The sequence below is a fragment of the Pleurodeles waltl genome, chromosome 2_1 (assembly GCF_031143425.1).
Source record: "Pleurodeles waltl isolate 20211129_DDA chromosome 2_1, aPleWal1.hap1.20221129, whole genome shotgun sequence".
NCBI classification, from domain to species: Eukaryota; Metazoa; Chordata; class Amphibia; order Caudata; family Salamandridae; genus Pleurodeles; species Pleurodeles waltl.
This window is the reverse complement of record NC_090438.1, coordinates 461585769-461611014: the sequence shown is the minus strand read 5'-3', so window position 1 is coordinate 461611014 and position 25246 is coordinate 461585769. Positions and strand designations below refer to the sequence as shown.

Sequence of the window (25246 nt, the reverse complement as noted above, 5' to 3'; positions counted from 1 at the left end):
ACCAAGCTTAGATGTCTGAAAGGGCAGTAGGCAGAAAGCATCTGGTGAGTGAAGTCACAGAATGGATTGCAGTGCTTAACTTATGATAGAAATGGTGCTGGTGCCAGAAGCCAGTGGCCAGTGCAAGTAAACATCGGCGCACCGAACAAGGCTGGTAGTCCTTCATCCACCACCAGAAACTTCCTGCCCCTTTTTCTCACTTGTGCAGGTTCCTGCTTTCTCCCTCTGTGAAGGTTTTGCCATCTTCCTCTTGCTCAGTCTTTCCGGCCTGTGCTCTTGCACTCTGTAAACATCTGATGGGGGAAATAAGTGCCAGTCACCAAAAGTAAGTGCTGGTGTTCCCCACCGGCTCAAAGTAAGCACTGGTTAGGTTACCCAAATGTCAAGGTGAAAAGGCGAGCCTTTATGTATCTTCTGAACTTGAGGTTATTTTCGATTCTCAAATGAAAAGGTAGGGGAGAACCTGGGAAGAGGAGAGTTCTATGTTTATGTTCACTATAAGCAGAAATGTCAGGTCTAAAGTATGCACCATTCAGTGAACTTCCAGCTTCTGCCCGGTTGAAACACAACAGTTTTGGATCTGTTACGTTAAGTGGCGAAGAGTTGCTTGCATATGAGGCAAGATGGTTTAAACAGCTACTTTCTTTTAAGTGGAGCAAAGGAAGGCATTTAAGGGTTGAAGCGGAATGGTAATGTAATTTCTGGCCAAACCAAAGGCGAACTGCACATTTTTAAAGCAATGTTTCGGGGAGACCAATCTATAAGCTTTTATGTGATATGTCCACGATACCGGCTGGGGCAGTTATCTCACAGATATAGAGCAGCACACTTTCAGCAGATGTAGTTGGTGGAATTAAGCTGTGGGGGCTATGTTTATCAGAGTGGGAAATTAAAGACTCCCATCAAAGATCACACCCAGATTCTATGTTTTGCCCACCAAGTGTGAGGGCAGTCGGTTTGCAGAATCTCAGGCTCAGGTAGAGGAGAAGGGCTACATTGGCATTTCCAGGAGTGGAATTTCTGCATCCACTGATACACCTAAGAGAGGCAGTATGACAAGTCTCATCTGGTTTGTCTTTAAGCTTGAGGTGAAACTGTATTATATTGGTAGATGTGATATGCTACTTTTATAAGTCCAAGGGGTGGGGTTGGGGGGTGCTTCTACAGTCTGGCTCTGCTCGTCTTTCAAGTAAGAATCCCTCTGGGAAAAGGGATTAGAGAATTTTCACAGGTCCAGCAAAAGGGGGTTTTACAAGCAATATTTGGCACTGTCCCAAACTAACTCGGATGCTTGCATAGCTTTAACCTAATTGGAACAACGATTCAGTGAGGGCTTGAAAAAATCCACTCGCATTGGCGAGTCTCATTTGATCAGATCGAACTATTTTTAATACTTACTCGTCCCTTCTGGTGAGTCAATAATGAACAGGTGTTCTGTTCAGTTGAAAAGTTGAGGGGAAATAAAAGTTGCCTTTAAATCTTGTACTTATGTCACATTTGGTCTGTGTTCACAGAGAGAGGTCAAAAGTCAGTTTTTCTTACAATTAATTTTACTTCTGACTGCAGAGTTCCAGGACTTTGTAAGGTGAACTGTGTGACGTGCTGCTTAGAAAAAAAATAAAAGGATATAGTGTGTCAGGTTTTTCCTAACACACATGTAAATGACTAAGTTAACTGTGCAAACATTTCAAAATAGATTTCAGTAGTTGTGAAAATAGTTTATATTTCTGTGTGATGAAAAAATATTTTAACAGGGCAAAAACAAATCAGAATACTTTACATGTTGATAAAAGATATGTTTTCTGAAACCCAATTTTCACAGATTGTTAATACACTATCTAGTTTTATCAGTAAAGCTGCAAGTTAGGGGAGAGTTTTTGGACATTTCTTGGAAAGTTACTGTGTGTAGAGAACAAGATGTTACCACATCTTCGTTTAGTAATATATTTACTAAAATTGAGTGTTGAAACACTCCTGCCCTGATGGCAATGTGGTTAGTCAACTAAAAGAAGTCCTAGGTTATTTGGGCTAGACCTCCTGGGTATTTAGGCTAGATTCTTGTGATGCATGCTGCTAACTTTAGTCTACTTAGACAAAAGAAGTTTTTTTGTACTGCAGAAATGCTGAGCTCACATATTTTAAGGTGTAATCCTACGTAAGAATTAAGAAAAAGGCGACTCTGTAAACTATTTGCCTAGGCTCACACAATTTGAGACCCTTTTACAGGTGAGGTACATTACTGTTAGGTCGAGTAGATTATTTAAGTTACCCGACCTGCAGCTCTAGTAAAATTTGTATGATTTTTCGAGCCCTGCAGTGATTTAAAAAGCAAAGTTGATTCTATTTTCCAGATAAGCCGTAGGTAGTCTGCTCAGAAAACAACGACACGAGTGCACAATCAGACCAAAGACAGGAAGCGCCTGGGTTGCTATGCGCAGTGTGGGCGTGATGAGGGTTTGGCTCGAGTCTGGGTCAAATTTAGGTGGTTCAGTAAAAGATGGCCAGTTCTGGGTACACTCAGGGAGATGACATTATAGTACAACGGCAGACGCACCACCAGAGAGAACCAAGCCGGGATGGAGGGGCTTCTATCAGATCCCACTCACCATTAGATGATCCCTTCCTGCCTCCAGCGGCGTCTTCTTACTGCGCACGCGCACAAACACAAGTCCCTTCCGGGTAGACGTGGGGCGCGCATCGTGACGCTACACCAGCGGGTTAGACCTATCTTACTGAGGGGTTAGAATAACTTAAACGTTAACTGGCGACGAAAAGGGGTTACTGGTCATTCTGCTTATTTCTCACACAATGCGTGTTTTAATTACGGCAGCACCAAGATGTGAGTTTTGTCTTATAGATAATACAAAACAATTGAAGAACTGAAAAAATTATGATAGCCCTTTTGCTTAACTGCAGGTGCCAGGAGTAAGGCAGTTTACAAAGTATCGTATTCAAACTAATGCATTCCGTACCGTAACTTGTAGTTACTTATGACGTTGGTATACTAAAACCTTTAACCAAAGGGCGTAAAGCGTCATACCGTACCGTAACTTGTAGTTACTTATGACGTTGGTATACTAAAACCTTTAACCAAAGGGCGTAAAGCGTCATACCCAGAATACAATGCGCGCACACTAAAACTAGGGAGGGGAGGATGGGCAACAGTGATGTATGGTCGCTTTTGTGACGGCCACAAGGGTCCGGAAGTGCCTGTGTTTTCGGCAGCTGTTCGGAGCAGGAATTGGAAGATAGCGGAGTATTTTGCGTCCATCTTCGGTACCGAGAAGGACAAGTAAGAACCACTGAAAGGCTACACAAGCACCGGAGAGGAGGGGGTCATGCTACATGTGGTCCTGGAGGTCTTAGTGGAGCGAGAGGCATGGGGCGCGATGGGTGGTTCTGCGGGGCAGAAGGGAGGCAGTGGTGGCGCAGAGGGAGGTTGTGTCAAAGCACTGGAAGGCGAGGAACTGGAGGTAGTCCAAAAATTCACAGAAGTGCCATTACATTGGGTAGTATTAACATCTGTCATGTCATTTATTTTCTTTGTTATGGCTTTTAAGGGCGATCTTTCATTTATCAGCATGTTGGTAGAAGTAGTATGACAATGTGCATTCAGGTAATACATAGACTGCATGCTGATGAGACTGAGTATGCGGTTTGGTCGAACATCTGTTTATGTACCCTACAAACACTTCCTGGAACAACGCATATTTATGTTTCATATCGATTTGAAGGGGTTCTGTTCTACTCAGTTGGCCTTTTCAAGAGAAGTACTCACTGTGTAGCGTACTGCAGTTCAAGTCCCTCTTTTCAGACCTTAATTTTGGAATTTTGGTGTGTTTTTTTAATATGAGCAGGGCCACTAGGAGTATGCGACAGGAGACATGGTTGACTTAATTGTACGGCAAGAAAAGATAAATGTGGGTAGTATTACTTATTTAACATATTTTAACACGATCTGATCATAGGTTCCTTACTGAATACGAGGAGATGAGAAGTGTCAAAGATTGCCCCCCTCCCAAGTTCATACAATTAATCGAGAAAGTTGACTTTTGTGTGTGTGTGTATGTATACATAATATCGCTAGGGGAAGTTGGAATGCTAATCTCAAGTTGTTTGTTACAGTAGAACACATCGGAAAGCCATGTTTTAAGGGGGGGCAAGGTTGTTCCTCCCAGATGCAGCCATCCTCCTCTTTTCCTGCAACAGACCTGCGGAGATGAAGCATCTCCCACACTATAGAATGTAAAGAGTACACCCCGAGAGGTGCCAGCATAGGTGATGGTTTTACATTAACCTTGGTCATGACATATATTTGTTTGAACCCTTTGCACCAATATCTACAAATCATTGTGCTAGATGTATAAAAATCAGCATTAGGCACATGCCAACACATAAAATTGCGTCTGTCAACAATTTATATTAAACAGGCTTAAATGGAGTACTGTATATTTGATGCAGAAATTTCATTAGATCGGTTGATTGTACATTTTTATTAGTGAGCTGGAGTAAAGGTTAATGAACGCTTGATCGCTCTGGGTCATAGAGGACTGGGCATTATATTGTTAACACGTCCCTTTATGACTAATTTACTCACTTTGGGGGTCGTTTTAGGCCAATGAATCTTTTGACCCTGATTGAAGACACCTTAGGACAAGATAACTAATCAGCATGTCAATCAATATGTCAATAACGTCATCAATATTTACCAGAATAAGACAATTCAATTTAGTCAAAGACATTAATAAGACTCAGAAACCACCATGACCTTGCAGTCATGAATAACCACATCAGTTTAGTATGAGTTTTGCGATATTTATTCCCTATTGGTTACAATTCTACTAACAAGTTTATTAATCTCAAAACCAAGAAACACATTAGCATAGTCACAATATGACAATTCTGATAAGGTTTCATCAAAGCAAGAATCACGAATATTAGAACATAGCACGGCGTCAACATAGATTATCCTTAGCAGAGTATTATTATCACGTTATTCAACAAAGCATAGATTCAGTCATTTGTCTATTTGCGTCTGTTTAGTGAACCCCTTAACTAACATCGAATTAGCATTGGCATGTTGGGCTTCGTGCAAAACAATTTGGTAACACCAATTTAGAAAACATCTAGCTATGGTCTCTGTCAGAAGAAACAGTTGGTACCTAGAAAGGAAAAGCAAACAGACAATCACAATATCATTGTCATATGGTTACCCTCCGTATTAGGTCAGCACTCAGGTTCAGTCTTCGTCCTCAGGACATCAGTTGATTCGCCATCAGCCAGGAATTCAGCAAGTCGGGTAAAGGGGCACTTCCCTCATAAGGAGGTGAAGTGTAAACGGGCAATATAAGGCAAGAATGGTTTTAAGAACCAAACAGCAAAGTCTCTATGCAGAGTGACAAAGTGTCTGGGTCATAGCAAATCGCATCAGCATCTCCCCCTCCTCTATCTCCTAGTCTCCTATTCTAATTCTCTTCCTTGTGTCAACGGTTTTTATCCCATTTTCGTTGTACATTCCCCTAAAATTTGGTTGTATGAGGGGTTGCACCCCACTATCGCCCTCCAATAGAGTTTAAATTATCTCATCAAATTTGTCCCCCCACAACAGTTCTCACGTATTTTATTGGTCCTTATGATTGACATCTTTAGCGGCTGGAATGTCCGGTATGATTTCATACTCTTGTGGTCCTTTGCACATCTTCAGTCAGTGGCTCCATTGTCTGTACCAGTTCAGGTGACCTTGTACCTGCCAGTAGCCTACACTGTTGCATTCAGCAAGAATGTTACACTAAGCAAGTCGAATTTCATGAGAACGGATCTACTACAGTTACATTCATCTTCTAGCTTTGGAAAAACAAGAGTTCATGTCCTTCAGCAAGTCAGCACACTGCATGTTAGAAAAACACATTTAATATGAAACCGGGCAGCTAGGCCCGACTCGTGCTAAGGCCTAATGATTTATTAACAGAACTCTAACATATAACCTTTCATTATTAGTACAAAATCACATTTTAATATAACCTTTCATAATTATTAGTCAGTTTCATTAGTCCCCGTATATATTGGCGGGCACTCCCCGTGGGCACATTTCAAGCACGCGTTTGGCAAAACATATTAATACATTTTCTGTGCAGCATTATTATACATTAGTTCATAATCATTTCATGTTAATATTGATTATATAAGCTACGCTCTCTCAATAGTCTTCCCTTTAGCCCACCCCAGGCCAGCCGGGTGCTAACATCGGAAATTATTTCTATCAGCTACAGCGGTTGTTTGGCTCACCTGGGCACTTAGCAGGGTTGGGTATGAGCTGTTCTGTGCAGTAGCTAAGGGCGCCAAATAAGATGAGCGAAAATTAATAGCAATTAATGATACATTCTCAGTCTTCACTATCCAAGTATTAAAGGCAATGTGATATGTACTCTCATCGTGAGGTGATTTGCAGCACTTGTACTTGCTTCTGTGCGGGTGAGGTCATCAGCATTGCGCTTGGTGTGTGGTATGGATTGCAAGACTGTTGAACTTGATATGGATCGGTTGCTTGTTTTTTAAGGTAAATACTCTTGATGATATGCCCAAAGTTATCCAGTAACCACCGGTGTAAAGCACCTGACTTTTGCTTTGAAGCACAGAAACTCTTAATTCATTAGCGTTGCTAGGGAAGTCAAGGTTTTTAATAAGGAGGTCCATGTTGGCGATTCTGGATTGACATTTTCCCATTATTATCTCCCAAGGAAAAGGGCCACTATACCTAAAATATAAATTCAAGCAATACATCCAAACTGAACAATGGACTCTAGGCTTTCTCTACTTATCATTGTACCACCTTAACTTAAACAATCCGTAGCAGACACTGCGTTCTCAGTACAAGCTGCGAAGCTGTAGCACTCGCTACCAGCCAACATGAGAAGCACCCAGGAGCATATACACTCTGAAGATGGTTGAAACCTTCACTGTTTCCTAGATAAATGCACCACCTGCAGACAGGCAATAGAGCCTAGATAAGTCACACCCTCAAGCACAGTTCTCAGCTTAGAATCCACAAATTGCAAACAACTCAGCCTGCAAACTACTTTCATTGTGGAGGTTATCAAAAAAAAGGGCTGACTTATGGTCCTTTATGACCTCATATGGATATATTTTTCCATATATAACTGTTATGGCCCACATTAATACTAAATTCATATTACTCCAAGGTAATCAACATATTGTAGCATATCTATTCAATGCAATGTCAGGACCGGAGGCTTCGGATTATGCTTTTCTCACTTTACTGTCAACACACAGGAGCCAATTGGAACACAGTAAAATAAAAACTACATTTCCCATAGTCACAGAGCCTCAATATGACCCCCCCGCCCATCCCCTAAAATCAGGGCCAGCCATCCCTTATATATCAGACAGTCATTAAAGTCCGTTCTCTTTCTTTGCTGCTTCATGCAGAGATAGGTACTATCAATCTTATATCTTTTTTAAACTTATTGAAGTTACTGTTGTTTGTTTATCTGGCACAGCGATTTGCCTTCAGGCACCTTTTTCTTGTGTAATTCCGACGGCGTGCACCGCGTTGCCGTAACAACGGTCCTCCCGACTGTGTTGATCGAAGCCAGTGATGAGCGTTAGGGGAAGCATGACCTTGGCAGAGCAGTCCTCATGCTGCCACGGCGATCGCACATGTGCACAACTCGTGTTTTTAGAGTGTGTGGGCGTGTCATCAGCAGTGAAAGGAAGTCTTATGGCTCCGGCGCTCCCTGTCCTATTCCTGTGGGGGGGCTGCAATAATCACTGACAGAGCGTTGCTCTAGGGGAAGTGGTGCTGGGCTCCTCTGTACACTTTTTCCATCTACCGGCAAGGGTCTGTTGACCATTTTGGCCCCCACCTCCCTCTCTCTCCCCACTCCAAATGTAACTGACACAGTGTGTACTGGGACCTCTAATGATATTATATTGGGCCATATTTGCAGTGTAAATGAGGATGAATACTACGGGGAATATTCTGGACCAGCACATGGAGGAACACCTGGTGGAGGCCCTTGATTTTTCATGTGCAAGACTGTAAATAAGGCTTTGGTTTACGTCCTTCTGCGCAGCCTATATTTAATTTTGGGCTGTGGCGCAGGCTCTGGGAACCCCACCCCAGTTGAGGTCAATGAGCCTGGCCTGTCAGATTTTGACCATTTGGAGCACACCATTAATTCGTTGCTAAATGACCACGAATATAGTGCTTTCCTGAGTCAAGCGGCTGAACCAACTTTGCATTCCGCGCGCAATTCCACTAATGAGTCTTCAGTTTCAGATTCTGAAGAGAATTTGCCTTCTGAAAAGCGCAAATACAAAACGTACCATTCCGAAAACTCAGATCCTTCTCCCCCTCTGACAAAAAATCTCCGGTTTGACCCAGATAATAAAGTGCATCCCACGTCCTCAGAGTGGACCTCTTGTCAAGAGGTGGCTTCTGTTGTGCGATCCTGTCTCAGAAAAGGTTTTGAAAAAGACATTCGTAGTACGTTACGGTCTAGAGTGTCCACGTCCAGCTCTAGAGGGGAAAGAAGCAGAGACCCCTGAATTGGACTTACACATGGTGACTTTTCTTAAGAAATATTCAAAAGACCCGAAAAGGGGTATTGACAGGGCCTGGCATGGCTGCAATCCTAGAGGACCCCATAGAGGAGGATATTACAGTCAAAATTCTTCTCAAACATGTAACAGTCACACCTTCTGGGGATATTAGTCTGGACTTTGATTACGCAAGATGCTTTCGTACTGAACACAATCACATGTTATCATCTGGAGTTTTATTCAGACCCCCAGCAATCCGAGATCCCTCCCCCGTCAGTTTTTCCCATCAAGAAACAGTTTTTATAGATCAAGAATAGTTACGAGTTTTCCACCCTTCCTTTCAGTCTTACTTCTGCCCCCCCCCCCCCCCCCCCCCCCCGGTGCTTCACCAAGGTCATGCGTCCGGTGATGCAATGGCTAAGAGAAAAGGGTTTACGTCTGATAGTTTATTTAGACACCATCCTCATTGTGGCTCAGGAGGAGCGTCAAGCTCGTCTCCATCTTTCCTGAACAATGAGACTTCATCGGGATCTAGGGTTCATAATAAACGTGGAAAAATCCCAGTTAATACCAGTGCAAAATATAGACTTCCTGGACTTCAAGATAGACTCCGTCTTGACTCAACTGAAACTAGCTTTAACCAAGAGACTGACTATGAAGAGAGTTGAAGAAGGCATTGTCTGCTCATTCGATTTCCTTGAGGGTACTGGCACGATTGGTGGGCCTCCTAGCATCGTCCAGTCAGGCCATTTTCCCAGGTCCACTACACTGTCGAGCTCTCCTGAGGTTGAAAATTCTTCACCTTCGCAGAGGTCTGACTTATTACGAATTGATTGTTCTTTCTCAGGAAGCCCAGGTGGAGCTTCAATGGTGGCTGACTCATATGGACGCTTGGAATGGCAAGGTGAATTTTGCCTCTGTTCCGGAAGTGATCATAGAATCAGATTCCAGCAGATGGGGATGGGAAGCTAGATGTGGTCATATGGAGACTGGGTGGGGAGGTGGTCCCCAGAGGAACTTCAACTGCACATCAATTGCTTGGAACTTCTGGTTGGCTCCTTTGCAGTGAGGACTTTGTCCCATTTCAAATAAAAATGTTTTATCCTTCTAAAGATGGACAACATTTCAGCGGTAAGATACATCAACAAGTTGGGGGAAACACTGTCTCAGATGTGGGTGGAAATTGCAAAGGACTTCTGGCATTTCTGTCTAGAACATCAGAGTTCCAAAACAGCAGAATATATCCCTGGGAAAGTGAATGTGGTGGCGGACTGGAATTCCAGACATCTAAAGGATGCCAGCGATTGGCGTCTTCACCCCAGAATATTTCAATTTCTAAATCAGCTTTGGGGTCCGTGCTCGATAGACTTGTTTGCGTCCCGACTGAATGCACAACTTCCACACGTACTCTCTGCCCGGATGCCTTTCTCCAAGTTTGGACGGGAGGATTGCCTTATGCCTTTTCCCCCGTTCTCCATGATTCGAGTTCTATCCCAGGTAATTCTTCAGAGAGCAGAATTAGTTCTGATAACCCCGTGCCGGTAAGCTCAGTCGTGGTTTCAGGTGGCGTTGATGCTATGTTGTGCTGCTCAAGTTCGAATCCTCCCTTTAGAGGATCTCTTTTTGGACCCAATGGGGAGTCCACATCCTCTGATTCTGGGGGAGCAGTTGTTGCTCATCACTTGGAGGATATCAGGGGTTCATCTCAGGGCACAGGAATTTCAGAAGACACTAGACCTAGTATACGTAAACAATATACCTGGAAGAGATGGTTGGGTTGGTGTGGTCAGAGGGGTGTGGATCCCTTGGGGACCTCAGTGCAGATGATGGCAATTTTTTTTTGTCTCCTGTAGCGGCACAGGGTTTAGCATACAGAACGGTGAATAATTTTAGGTCAGCTATTTCAGCTAAACACCCTCGCATTGATGGTAAACCTGTGGGTGAACATTAATTAGTCTGCAAATTACTGCGTGGTGTTTGTATGCTTTGACCTCCTCTATCAAAATATTCATGTCTTTGGAATGTCAATATAATTTTGAAATTTTTGGTAGCTTGGCCGGCCAGTGAAGGTCTTTCAAGGAAACAATTGTCAGCAAAATTGACCATATTACTTTGTTTAATATCATGCTGGAGAGTCTCTGACGTAAACGCCTTGGACATTACAGGTAGAGTTTTTACTCCTACGGGAGTCTCTTTTCGCATTTCTAAACGTACAAAATCAAACTCAAAGTGTATTAGTTATCTGGTGTTTAGAGATGACTCTAAATTATGTGTGGTAAATTCCTTAAAGGTATATGAAGATATTACGCGAGAATTACAAAGGGATCAGGCTGGGCAATTATACATTTTCTTGCAAAAGACTTTTGGTCCTGTTTCTTTTGCAACTCTTGCAAGATGGGTCAAATGGTTTTTGCCAGAGGCAGGCATTGATGCCTCTATTTTGGGGCCCATTCTGTTTGTGGGGCTATGGCCTCCAAGGCTTTCAATTCCAGTTCTAGGTTGGAAGATATAATGACAGCGACTGCCTGGTCATCAGATTCTACTTTTAAAATTCTCCATCATAAACCAATAGTTGATTTGGCTTCTGAAGTGATCGCTCAGCTTTAAACTAGCATAATCCAAAGCCTCCGGTCCTGACATAGAATCAAACATTTTCTAGCTTTTGCAACAAGAATTTTCAATTCTATTAAGGACTCGGAGGGAAGGATTATCTATAATATGTTACAAAGTATTGTCAGTAATATCAGATTCAAATGTTTGCTGTCCCACCCAATATTTGATGACATGGAGTAGTAGTTTAGGGTGTTACTGCTTTATTATCCTTTTTCCAGATGAGAAACCTACTTGATGGACAGGTCTGGGAAATCTTTAGATCTGGAGGAGGGTGAATCGATTCCTGGGCACCGGTTGTGCAATGTTCCAGCTTCCTTATTGGGAAGACATTGTTTGGTTTGGGATTTCTGCGTTCTTCGCAATTTGTTCATTATTATATTCTTGGCATAGTCGTGCAAAGAAAGAGGACAGACTTTAATGATTGTGTGATATATAAGGGATGGCTGGCCCTGATTTGGGGGGGGGGGGTTCATATCGAGGCTCTGTGACCAAATGAAATTTAGTTTTTACTTTAATGTGTTTCTATTGGCTGCTGTGTGTTGACAGTAAAGAGAGAGAAAAGCACAATCCTTGCCTCCGTGTCCTTAATAGAATTGAAAATTCTTGTTGCGAAACCTAGGACATTTTTTATTCACATATGTGCTATGAAGGTTGTCCATCACCATCACCAGCACCAGCCATCACCAAATGAAACGACTTGGAGTAACTGAAAAGAGCTGTCACACATTGCTAGACAATTTGAATAACTAATGTAGTCCAGTGCAGGTCCAAAATACCCATACATTCTGACTGCTACTTTACATCTTGCAAAGACATTCAGATCCAGGATGATAATAAAAATGCCCACCCTGACTGATCTCATTTCTTCGCTCTTACTCAAACTATGCTAGCTGTGTACCACAACTGTACACATTCTCAGATTTAACAACCCATGCATTAACTAGCTAAGTAGACTATAGAATATGAAATACAATAAAGGGACCTGTAGAGCTGCTCAGAGCTAACAACATACTAAAAACTATAAAACTGCATCTAGCTCTTACACATCATCATACGACACACTGCTAATCGCTTCGTCCCATAACACGATAACCGTACCTTGATCGTCATAGAAAAACTTCCCCCACAGGATTGAAAAACAGCCTTCTAACCACACGTCATACATGGTGTGCCATACTTCTCATGTGTGCAAGAGCTTCAGCGCCCCACATAGCAATAGTAAATGGGATATAAATGCTGCTCTATAATACCATTATCTAAAAGTATGGGGGTACTGGAGAAATGTATTATAAACCATGGAGTAGTCCTGGGGATTGGGAAGAGAATTGAGAGGAGTGCTGGCAACATTGCAAACCATTTTTTAAAAAATTTGCACGAGTAACCACCTCATGCACAGTTCTCATTAGCAAGGGAATGAGAAAAAGTGCCTAATTTCTGGAGGAATGTTCTCAAAGTATGTGGTTGGAGGTCAAAATGCGGATAACTCAAAGTTAAACAGTTTAATTTGGTCAGATGATTATTCTTCAGATTTTGGCCCCAGATTTCGTCTTTGCAAAGTCACATACAAATGCTTTTAGCCCTTCGCTGCCAGGCCTTTTTTTGGTTATTTGGAGCAGTTTGCGCTTAGGCCTTCGTAACGGTTTGTCCACCTAAGCTATCCATGTTAAATTTGCAACTCCTTTTTTTTTTTTTTTTTTTTCAACATCCTAAGTATTCTAGCGGTACCCAGAGTTTGGGTGTTACCCCGGAGCAGACCAAGAAATTAGCCAAAATACAGCTAACATTTAGTTTTTTTCTTAAAAATAAATGGGGAAAAAGGGCTGCTGAAGAAAGCTTGTGGTGTGTGTGTTTTTTTTTTTTCCTGTAAATGGCATCAACCAGTGGTTTGCAGTGCTAAAATCGCCATCTTTCCAGCTTTCAGGAACAGACGGACTTGAATCAGAAAACCATGATTTTCAACACAATTTAGGCATTTTACTGGGACATACCCTATTTTTTTTTTGTGTGCTTTCAACCTCCTTCCAGTTAGTGACAGAAATGGGTGTGAAACCAATGCTGGGTCATGGACAGCTAAACATTTCTAAAAAGTAGACACAATTCTGAATTCAGCAAGGGGCCATTTGAGTATATCTTTCAAGGTTTTCCTACAGAAACTAACAGCTAAAATAAAAGAATATTGAAATTTAGGTGGGGGAAAAAAACAGCCATTTTACCCCATTTTTTACTCTAACTTTTCTCTGCGATGTCAGATTTTTAAAAGCAATATACTGTTACCTCTGCTGGACTCTTCTAGTTGTGGGGATATATAGGGATTGTAGGTTAATCAAGAACCCCGTGTACCTGGAGCCAATAAAGGAGCTGCACCCTGCAATGGGTTTCCATTGTATACAGCAATTCATTTGGTGAAATATAGAGAGTGAAAAATAGGTATCAAGGAAACCTTTGTATTTCCAAAATGGGTACAAGATAAGGTGTTGAGAAGCAGTGGTTATTTGCACATCTCTGAATTCCGGGGTCCCCGTACTAGCATGTGAATTACAGGGCATTTCTCAAATAGACTTTTATTTTTTTCCACACAGTCTTATATTGGGAAGGAATAAATGTAGTGAAAGACAATTAGCAATAACACTTGTTCTTTTATGCTGTGTTCCCCCAAGTCTCCCGATTTAAAAATGGTACCTCACTTGTGTGGGTAGGCCTAATGCCCGCGATAGGAAATGCAACATGGACACATCACGTTTTTACATTTAAATATGACTTGTTTTTTTGGAAAGTGCCTAGCTGTGGATTTTGGCCTCTAGCTCATCCGGCACCTGGAAAAACACACCAAACCTGTGCATTTTTGAAAAGTACACACCTATTCCAAGGTTTGTCTCTCCCATAAGATAGCATGGGGATTGCCTTGAAATATCTTTTAAGTGTAATTTCCCATTGGGAGCAGATGAGGTATGGAGTTTGGGTTTTGTGCACTACAAAGACTTTCCTTTGAAGTTTTACTCATTTCTGCCTTTGAAGTAGGCAAAGTATTGGGCTTCTGAGACCACAACTTCGAACACTTCTGGACTGAAGGCATTCTGCCAGGAAGAATAGCTAGATCCCTTCTGCCTGTTGATTTGCTGTGCTAGCCTGCTGCTTGCAGCTTCTGTCTTGGAGGTGAAAGGACAAGACTTAGCTTTCTACATCCTGTTTTCCAAGGTTCTCCATGCAATGTCTTTTGTTTCATTGTTTTCCAAAGGTTCTGTGCGTGGGGTCTGTATGACTCCGTGACCAGCCTGCACTCCCCTGCCAGTGGCGTCCGACTGTTAGGAACACCTCCATCAACAATGCTTTGATAGACCCAGTTGGAGCTATTGTGTTTCTAGGCGCTTTACTGAGATTTAATCTTTAAAAACGAGTATCTTTGCTTGTGTATGCTGGATGTTTGTTGTTATGGTCTTGTTTTACTCAGATAAATATTGGCTATTTTCCTAAACTGGCGTGGGGAACCTTTGTGGAGTTTTCACTGTTACTTACTGTACAAATACTTTACACATTGCCTCTGAGATAAGTCTGACTGCTTGTGCCAAGCTATCAAGGAGTAAGCAGGGGTTATCTTAGCTGTGTGACTCCCCCGCCCTGACTAGAGTGAGGGTCCTTACTTGGACAGGTTCCAAACCACTGCCAACTAGTGACCCCATTTCTAACATGTATGCACACGGATGTAAAAAACAAAATGTCCGCCATCTGAAGATTCTTTGGTTGTTATGTGATGTTATGCAGATTTATAAAGCGCATGGCTATCCGAAGGCCTCCAGCGCTGATAGCAGAACACTTAGAGTTAGCAGAAAGTTAGGCTTTAAACGTCCAGGTTTTAAGAGCCTTCCTAAAGGATAGTTCATGGTTAAAACTGCGAAGGCTAGGTGGCAATAGATTCCATCATTTGACCCCTTGGTATCCCAGAGAGCTTCCACCCCATCTAGACTTCTTAACCCTAGGGATCACGGCAAGACAGATCATCTACAGCTTAAGTTGTCTAGTAGGTATGTAAAAGGAGGCCAATGTTCTGAGAAGAAGAGGGCCTCTCTTGTGTAAAGCTCTGTACATACAGCACAGGGTCATAAATTCTATCCGGTGTGCCACAGGAAGCCAATAAAGAGAAGAGATTGCTGCTGTTATGGAATCATATCTAGGTATATTAAGAAGCAGACGAGCCACTGCATTCTGTACCACCTGCAACTTTTTACTCACAAATTTAGAGTGAACCATAGTAAGTTGGGGGTCGAGCCAGACACCCAGACTTTTAATAAGCATTTTAGGAGGGGGAAGATTTCCCAGACCTTCCAGCACCAAAGGATTAGATCTAGGTTGTGACTGATGTCCAAGGATCATAACTTCAGTCTTATTATCACTAAGTTTTAGCTTACTTTGCGACATCCAAGCTGCCACCGCTTGAAGGCAGGAAGTAAGCGTTGAGTCGTTGCCATTGGGATTTGTCGAAAATGACACTACCAACTGTGTATCATCCGCATAGGAGACAAGGGACATCCCAAATGGCTTGACGACTTCTGCCATATAGATATTAAACAGTGTGGGGCTGAGAGCGGAGCCCTGTGGCACACCGGACTATTCATGACAGGAATTGTAGATTTTAAGACAAAGCTGACCTTCATGTATGTGGTGAAATATGTGTTTTTGACTACTGACTTTGTGTTGCACCACTTTGCTTGTTTTCAAGCTCTTTCTCACCGAAGAGATAGGACACATCACCAAAGAGCTAGTACATAATATGGAGGAGTTAGTCAGTCAGCATGATAAAGACCGAAGGGAACGACTTAGGCTTGGGAGAGACACCTTGGGAGACTGGCCAGTTCCAACCTGTTTCTTTCAACCCTGACCTAAACTAGCCAGCATGTTTGAATTACGAAATGAGGGTTTTTCCCCCCAGAAAGCTCCTTTTGATTCTTTAAGATATAAAAAGACCCAGTCTGACAGTGAGAGGGTGTGAGTGGCCTCAATCAGGATTCTTGACGTTGAATGCCTGATATCTGTCCCATGAGGGTAGGGATCTCTTTATCGCAGTCGAACATGGTCATTGTCTTGCTGGCTTGAGAATGATGAAGAGCTTGGCAGGCCGTGCGGTGATGAATTTTTACTTCATTATTTGCTTTGTATTATAGTATAATATAAATACATATATTTGCTGTGTACATTGCAGTGGAGAATCATTTTGGTATATTTTCCTTTCATTGCTGTGACTATTTTTACACGTTTGCTTTCAACAAGCTAATCTCCTTTTAGGAACCTTGTGGTGAAATAATAATAAATGTCTTCTTTGAACTAAGAAGTGCATTTCAGAGATTTTTGTCAGCTCGGTCATTAGTGAAAGCAAAACAGTGTAGTAAGTATGCATTAATAATTTATATAGCTCCAACCTAACGGAGCACAGATTACAAGAGGGGTTGGAGACTATCTACAAGGTCATATACATCAAGTGAAGATTACACAAATAGATTTCACACCTTTTTTTTTTTAGACCCTGGTAGATTCAGTGATTTGCCCTGAACCACATGAATTTGAGTCAAGCGCTGAGTCGGGGATTCAAACCTTGGTCTCAGGGTTGACAGTTCTAGTCACTAGGGCATACTTCTCCCTCACTTTAGTCCTCACCAAGTGCTTACAGCAGATAAACCTACTGACAAATGACACACCCAAATGTCACTCTGGCATTATTTATTAAACAATGCACGTTATGTGAATAGCATGAATATATGAAATAGATCCAGCTTTTCTGGACACAGCTAGGGCAGTTCTGGCCTAGAGAGATGGTGGAAAATTGACAAATCAAGCCGACAGAAGTAGACGTCCGAGCAGGGTTGTGAAGGCACAGAACATCCAGGACTGTCTGGGACTGGAGGGACTGATATGGGTAACCTAAAACATATAGGGCAGGATGGTGCAGGCTCCCCAGTGACGATCCAACAATCATCTTAAGAGCTCTGAAACTCAAGTATTTCAGGCTTGTGGTCTTGCTTCTTTAAAGCCAGCTGTGGTCTGGTAATCTTGTGGCTTTTGCCTCGGTTGCTTGTGTTCTGGTTAAGGGAGGACCTGGCCTAGCAGTTCATCTTCTAAATCTGCAGTCTAGCTTCTCATCAGCCACAGATGACAGCAACAGGGTGGTCCAGCAACCCACGCCTGTGCCCAGTTTATGGCACTTTGGGGCACACACAGAATAAGCCTGAGGCAAGTGCCTTGGCCTAACTTTCAGTACAACAAATCCAAAAACAAACAACTTTGAATAGTTGAGGTAAACTGTAGATTATGTGAAAGGTGTTCAAGCCTTCTAGTGCGATATGTTGATTTACAGATTTTCAACGGAAGAACATGATGTGTGAAAGTATTTGAGGAAAATGCAAGACAGTAGTTTGACTATAATTAAAGAAAAAAATCTAAGTCATGAAAATGTACGTTATTAGTGAGGATGGTGATCACCATAAACATTCTTTGGCTTTTTACTATGATGGAATCGCCCCAAACAAATAGCAAGGAAGAATTTGTATCTTTTATAAGGATGTGTACATTTTACTCAGAATCTATCAAAAGGTGTTCAGAAATGTTTGAACCAATGAGACAACTTACGGACCTCAAGTGGGAGCAGAGTTATAACAATAGCATGATGCTTTAGGAATAATCCTATTGGTCTAGCAGTTTGAGCAAGACAGTTCCCAGTGCAGCAGGGTCAAGACTAATTTGCTTATAGCTGGTGTAGGAAAATACCATCTTGCCTGGCATGTTACCCCCATTTTTCACTGTATATATGTTGTTTTAGTTGTATGTGTCACTGTGACCCTGCCAGCCAGGGCCCCAGTGCTCATAAGTGTGCCTGAAAGTGTTACCTGTGTTATGACTAACTGTCTCACTGAGGCTCTGCTATCCAGAACCTCAGTGGTTATGCTCTCTCATTTCTTTCCAAATTGTCACTAACAGGCTAGTGACCAATTTCACCAATTCACATTGGCATACTGGAACACCCTTATGATTCCCTAGTATATGGTACTGAGGTACCCAGGGTATTGGGGTTCCAGGAGATCCCTATGGGCTGCAGCATTTCTTTTGCCACCCATAGGGAGCTCTGACCAATACTACACAGGCCTGCCACTGCAGCCTGAGTGAAATAATGCACACATTATTTCACAGCCATTTTCACTGCACTTAAGTAACTTATAAGTCACCTATATGTCTAACCTTTACCTGGTAAAGGTTAGGTGCAAAGTTACTTAGTGTGTGGGCACCCTGGCACTAGCCAAGGTGCTCCCACATAGTTCAGGGCAAATTCCCCGGTCTTTGTGAGTGCGGGGACACCATTACACGCGTGCACTACACATAGGTCAATACCTATGTGTAGCTTCACAGTGGTAACTCCGAATATGGCCATGTAACATGTCTAAGATCATGGAATTGCCCCCTCTGCCATCCTGGCATTGTTGGCACAATCCCATGATCCCACGGGTCTGTAGCTCAGACCCGGGTACTGCCAAACTACCTTTTCAGGGGTTTCACTGCAGCTGCTGCCAACCCCTCAGACAGGTTTCTGCCCTCATGGGGTCCAGCCAGGCTTGGCCCAGGAAGGCAGAACAAAGGACTTCCTCAGAGAGAGGGTGTTACACCCTCTCCCTTTGGAAAAAGGTGTTAAGGCAGGGGAGGAGTAGCCTCCCCCAGCCTCTGGAAATGCTTTCATGGGCACAGATGGTGCCCATTTCTGCATAAGCCAGTCTACACCAGTTCAGGGACCCCTCAGCCCTGTTCTGGCGCGAAACTGGACAAAGGAAAGGGGAGTGACCACTCTCTTGGCCTGCACCTCCCCTGGGAGGTGCCCAGAGCTCCTCCAGTGTGCTCCAGACCTCTGCCATCTTGGAAACAGAGGTGCTGCTGGCACTCTGGACTGCTCTGAGTGGCCAGCGCCAGCAGGTGACATCAGAGACTCCTTCTGATAGGCTCCTTCAGGTGTTGCTAGCCTATCCTCTCTCCTAAGTAGCCAAACCCTCTTTTCTGGCTATTCAGGGTCTCTGCTTTGGGGAATTCCTTAGATAACGAATGCAAGAGCTCATCAGAGTTCCTCTGCATCTCTCTCTTCACCTTCTGCCAAGGAATCGACTGCTGACCGCGCTGGAAGCCTGCAAAACTGCAACAAAGTAGCTAAGACGACTACTGCAACTCTGTAACGCTGATCCTGCCGCCTTCTCAACTGTTTTCCTGGTGGTGCATGCTGTGGGGGTAGTCTGCCTCCTCTCTGCACTAGAAGCTCCGAAGAAATCTCCCGTGGGTCGATGGAATCTTCCCCCTGCTGCCGCAGGCACCAAAGAACTGCATCACCGGTCCCCTGGGTCTTCTCTCAGCACGACGAGCGAGGTCCCTTGAAACCAGCAACTGTGTCCACCCTGAACAACACCTACTTGGTCACCAGTACCAAGTAACCGATGCTCACAACAACACACTTAGCCACCCCATGGCTGTTGTAAATCTCCCCAAGTTTTGCCTCCCCACGCCAGACTGCATTGCTGGGAACCACGACTTTTGCAGCTACTCCGGCCTCTGTGCACTTCCGGCGGAAATCCTTTGTGCACAGCCAAGCCTGGGTCCACGGCACTCTAACCTGCATTGCACGACGTTCTAAGTGGCCCTCCGGCGACGTGGGACTCCTTTGTGCAACTTCGGGTGAGCACCGTTTCACTCCTCTTCGTAGTGCCTGTTCCGGCACTTCTGCGGGTGCTGCCTGCTTCTGAGAGGGCTCCTTGTCTTGCTCGACGCCCCCTCTGTCCCCAGACGCAATTGGCGACATCCTGGTCCCTCCTGGGCCACAGCAGCATCCAAAAACCCTAACCGCACGATTTGCAGCTAGCAAGGCTTGTTGGCTGTCTTTCGGTGGGAAAACACTTCTGCACGACTCTCCACGGCGTGGGGGATCCATCCGCCAAAGGGGAAGTCTCTAGCCCTTGTCGTTCCTGCAGAATCCTCAGCTTCTACTGTCCAATAGCAGCTTCTTTGCACCCACAGCTGGCATTTACTGGGCATCTGCCCATCTCCGACTTGCTTGTGACTTTTGGACTTGGTCCCCTTGTTCCACAGGTACCCTCGACTGGAAATCCATCGTTGTTGCATTGCTGGTTTGTGTCTTTCCTGCAGAATTCCCCTATCACGACTTCTATGTCCTTTGGGGAACTTTAGTGCACTTTGCACTCACTTTTCAGGGTCTTGGGGTGGGCTATTTTTCTAACCCTTACTATTTTCTAATAGTCCCAGCGACCCTCTACAAGGTCACATAGGTTTGGGGTCCATTCGTGGTTCGCATTCCACTTTTGGAGTATATGGTTTGTGTTGCCCCTATCCCTATGTGTCCCCATTGCATCCTATTGTAACTATACATTGTTTGCACTGTTTTCTAAGACTATACTGCATATTTTTGGTATTGTGTACATACATCTTGTGTATATTTGCTATCCTCATACTGAGGGTACACTCTGAGATACTTTGGCATATTGTCATAAAAATAAAGTACCTTTATTTTTAGTATATCTGTGTATTGTGTTTTCTTATGATATTGTGCAAGTGACACTAGTGGTACTGTAGGAGCTTCACTCGTGTCCTAGTTCAGGCTAAGCTGCTCTGCTAAGCTACCATTATCTATCAGCCTAAGCTGCTAGACACCCTATACACTAATAAGGGATACCTGGGCCTGGTGCAAGGTGTAAGTACCCCTTGGTACTCACTACAAGCCAGTCCAGCCTCCTACAGATGGGTCCAAACTAAGGTGGCATAGTGAGCTAAAGAATGGCGAGTTGAAATGCTACCCTGAGCGAGTGCAAGTGGTTTGACTTTCTGTAAGCATTCCTCCCATCACCTTTCTATGTTTTATTGTAATAACTGATTCGTGTAGCAAGTGGATAGAGTTATAATTTGTGACAAACATTCACACCAAAGAGGTCATGGAGCTCAAGAAGATATTTGCAGCAGATATGAGGCAATTACTCAGTAACAAGGTAGTACAGGTTACATCTCATTAAAAGTCAGTTCTTACGAAAAATAGTTAACATTTAAAAGCCTCCCTTTGTCATGCCGAGACTAATGGCCAGGAATAGAGGGCAAATGGATTAGTGAACCAACAGTCCAGTTGTCACAAACCAATAGGGTGTAAAAGAAGTTCTTCAAACACATCTATGGATGACTATAATGAACAATCTGGGCTGTCTACAATAAAGAAAGTATTCATTTGTTACTGTGTCCTGCCCGTCACCACAGGAGACCAAAGAGCTCACACCTGGACATCAGACACAAAAGCCCCTCAGTATTGATCTTCATGTTGCCTACTTCAATAATATGAAAAGACAAAAAAAACCTTTTACTTTCTCATTCATCTATATGTAGAGTTATACATACTTATAGAAACTATTTAGAATAGCAGCCAGTACAAACATTTATTTAAACCTAATTTCTTATTACTACTTACCTAAACAGCAACCTTTCTACCAAAATTAATTGAAGGAAAGAAGAAAATTAAAATGTGCATGGGTTCAAATATATGCTTTGTGTGTTACATCCATTTGTTACAGGGAATGCATAGCCCACTGAACCCTTATCAGGAGTGGAACTTGTGACTTACACGTGAAACTAGGATAACTGCACAAACTGATGAACACATTTGGCTATCATACATAAAACACAACCCTGTAAGCATTGCTGAAACCACGTGGGTTACAGTAATGCTCTGAACAAGAAGCATACTTTCCTTCAAACTGTTTTGTTACTCAAACACCTGACAAGCGATGACATACAACGTATATTTATCACTGGAGCTATGTTATGAGTATTTTACCCTTCAGGCCTCAAATCTACTTGCTATGGCGAGTCAGATTCTAGCAGGTCGAGCTAAATTTAGAACTGAGTCACCTGTTCTGGCGAGTTGACAAAGAACAAGTGTTGTGTTCATTCAGAAAATGAAGGCGCATTAAAATGCCTTAAAATCTTCTTCTTACCTTGTGACATTTGCTCTGTGTTCAGAGAAAGGTCAGAAGTCAGTTTACTTGTTTGAATGTAGAGCTCCAGGATTTTGTAAAGTGAACTGTCTGACCTGCTTTACAAAGAGTGAAATGAAAGGCTAAAGGGTGTCAAATTTTTCTTATCACACAACATTTAAATAGCTAACAAGTCAACTGTACAAACATTTCAAAATATGTTTCATTAGTAGGGAAAGCCCATTTTTGTACTTATGTGGGATGAAAAGATTATTTTAATATTCTGAAAACAAATCAGAACACTTTACTTGGTGATGACCAACTGATAAATGTTTCCTATTTTATAATGGAATAAACAAGACTACAAGTCCCAGAACTTGAAGAAAAAACCTGAACTGGAGGAGCCCATCACGCATGAACCAAGTACATCACTCATTCTGACATACTTATTTAAAAGTAATTAGAACATTGAAATGTTTGGAGCTCCACTGAAAACAATGGAGTGCTCTGGGATTCTAATGGCTGGTGGAAGACCCACCAACATTCCAGTGTATTTTGTTGACGGCTGTTAGTCTCAGGAAGATGCTTGGATTTCAATCCCCTTGTGGCTCTCTGTGGCCCGTGTTTTACTTATTAGTACATTCTGCCCTCTAGTGTCGGAATATTCCTACAGTCCTATGACCCTCCGTAGCTGGGCTACACCAGCATTAAAGCCTCGCTTTGCTCCCTTGTTAAACAGCTTTAACGCTGGAGCGGGCCTTTAATGATTGGACCGTTAGGGCGGTCTATAAGGCTATATTGAAGTCCCACATTTGAGAGAAGTTCGGGTAAAATATGCGCTCTATCAATAAAATTGTACGTAATACATTATATGGCACATGTGCAAACGCTCTTTTCTTATGAATCTACTTACCATTGTGACTGGCATTTCTTTCCTGGGGCAGCTGCTGCACTCGATCACGCTCATTTAGAGTTAGAAACAGAACAGGCGAGAATGTCACATGGAAGAGCATGCCAATCTGTTTACATCATCATCGCAAGCATTTTTGCTATGGCACCCGCCGCAACAGTTAGTGCCCTGTTCTACATTTTAAGCTGAACTCCCAAACTGTACCCTGAGGAACCCGGGGCAATCTAACATGACTTGTAGCTCTTTGCATGCGGCTGAAATCAACTTGCATCACTGCTTTTTTTTTCCTTTTCCTTTTTTTTTTTTTCTTTAGCAAATCTCATGTGTTCGAGTTCAAAAGAACATGTTCGTCACTTAGCATTTCCTGAATCGTCAAATTTGCATTTAATATTTCTTGTGGGAATATCACAAAACGCATGCCTTTAACAATTTGGCCATTTGCGGGTAATTCCTTGCCCGCCATATGTATCAATCAATGGGAGAGAGTATGAGCAATATAGAGTATATAGCAATGTATCGCTTATGATTTATCTTTAGCTAATCAACCAAGAGGCCATTTATTGAATGTGTGACTTGCTTCTTATTGCGATCTTAAACACCTGATCGATCACTTCTGCTTCTCCTAAGACTTTCTGATAGCTTTACCTTGCGAAGGCGTGGGGTGGACCTGGAAGTTAGTTTGAAACTGATTGTCAGGAAAAGGGGCGGAATTGGGAAGGGATGTGTTGTATTTTCAGCTGGTTGGCCTTGTAATTGGGTAAACAAAAATTATGCCCAGCCCCGAAAAAGACAGCAACTACATCCACGATGACTGTATCCTACCCCCTCCCTTCTGTGCTGGAAGAGACCGCCTTACTGCTCTGGAAGTCTAACCTCTTCCTCTGGTGAGCCGGACTGTGTTATTGTGTTATGAATTGCAAATTAAGAGGGTGCTTGTTGTGGCTGGTAGGAGTGTAGATAAGTCAGGTGGACACTGTTATTGCGCACTAAACTGTGGCTGTGGAGGACAGACAAGATCTGAGCAGCGGGACCTGCAGCATCTGTAATCAGGTCGGTATTGATGGGAAGGCTGGGTGGAAAGAGACGCATAGGAGGATGACAACATCATCGAGACCAAAATGAGCGTGATAGGTGCTTAATACTGTAAGCACCATCCCCAGCTCGCGGAGGTTCAAGGCAATGGGACAGAGATGGAAGTGGTTCCTGCCCCTTCCCCCCCCCCCCCCCCCCCCCACACACACACACACAATTTTTCTGTTTTAAAATATAGTAAATGGTACATTGTCATGCTTGTTAGGCATGTAACACTGACTTTCTGTACGTTAAAGACCACTTAATGCGCAAATGTGTCGGAATGTCTCAGGTTATAATATTACATTGTAAAGCGCATTATGCTAGTTACAACTACAACTGGGTTACAACTGATGAGGCTTAACGGTTACTTTTTTGAGGTCAGAAAGCGCTATTATTTTAAACACAATTTGACCTGCAGTGGAAGGAACCTTATCCAAAGAATGTTTTTATTTTAAAATGTGCATATATGATATCGGTGATAATGGGCAGAACAAGAATTTGATTGTGATAACCGTTTATCTTCACCACCCAAAATCTGTATTCTTAGAATGGCGTTTGTAAGGAAATGCCTCCTTGGCATGGTTACCCCCTGACTTTTTGCCTTTGCTGATGCTAAGTTTTGATTTGAAAGTGTGCTGAGGCCTGCCAACCAGGCCCCAGCACCAGTGTTCTTTCCCTAACCTGTACTTTTGTTTTCACAATTGGCACACCCTGGCATCCAGGTAAGTCCCTTGTAACTGGTACCCCTGGTACCAAGGGCCCTGATGCCAGGGAAGGTCTCTAAGGGCTGCAGCCTATCTTATGCCGCCCTGGGGACCCCCTCACTCAGCACAGACACACTACACTGCTTGTCAGCTTGTGTGTGCTGGTGAGAACAAAACGATTAAGTCGACATGGCACTCCCCTCAGGGTGCCGTGCCATGCCATGCCAACCTCACACTGCCTATGCAGTATAGATAAGTCACCCCTCTAGCAGGCCTTACAGCCCTAAGGCAGGATGTACTATACCATAGGTGAGGGCACCAGTGCATGAGCACTGTGCCCCTACAGTGTCTAAGCAAAACCTTAAACATTGTAAGTGCAGGGTAGCCATAAGAGTATA

The 25246-nt window shown here is 43.2% G+C and overlaps 2 protein-coding genes across 5 annotated transcripts in view; one reads left to right on the top strand and one right to left on the bottom strand.

The window, feature by feature from the left end:
* The window catches only part of LOC138265580 (magnesium transporter NIPA2-like), a 56753-nt gene extending 54046 nt beyond the window's left edge, over nucleotides 1-2707 (bottom strand). The window contains exon 1 of one of the 2 annotated variants that reach the window (XM_069213422.1): nucleotides 2607-2707. The gene's annotated coding sequence lies outside the window, so the exon portion shown is untranslated. The other variant, XM_069213433.1, reaches the window with a different exon arrangement.
* The window catches only part of TAF7L (TATA-box binding protein associated factor 7 like), a 238510-nt gene continuing 215962 nt past the window's right edge, over nucleotides 2699-25246 (top strand). The window contains exon 1 of one of the 3 annotated variants that reach the window (XM_069213409.1): nucleotides 2699-2717. The gene's annotated coding sequence lies outside the window, so the exon portion shown is untranslated. Of the gene's footprint in view, nucleotides 2840-2924; nucleotides 3293-25246 lie in introns of those variants that run through there. The other 2 variants (XM_069213399.1, XM_069213392.1) reach the window with 2 other exon arrangements.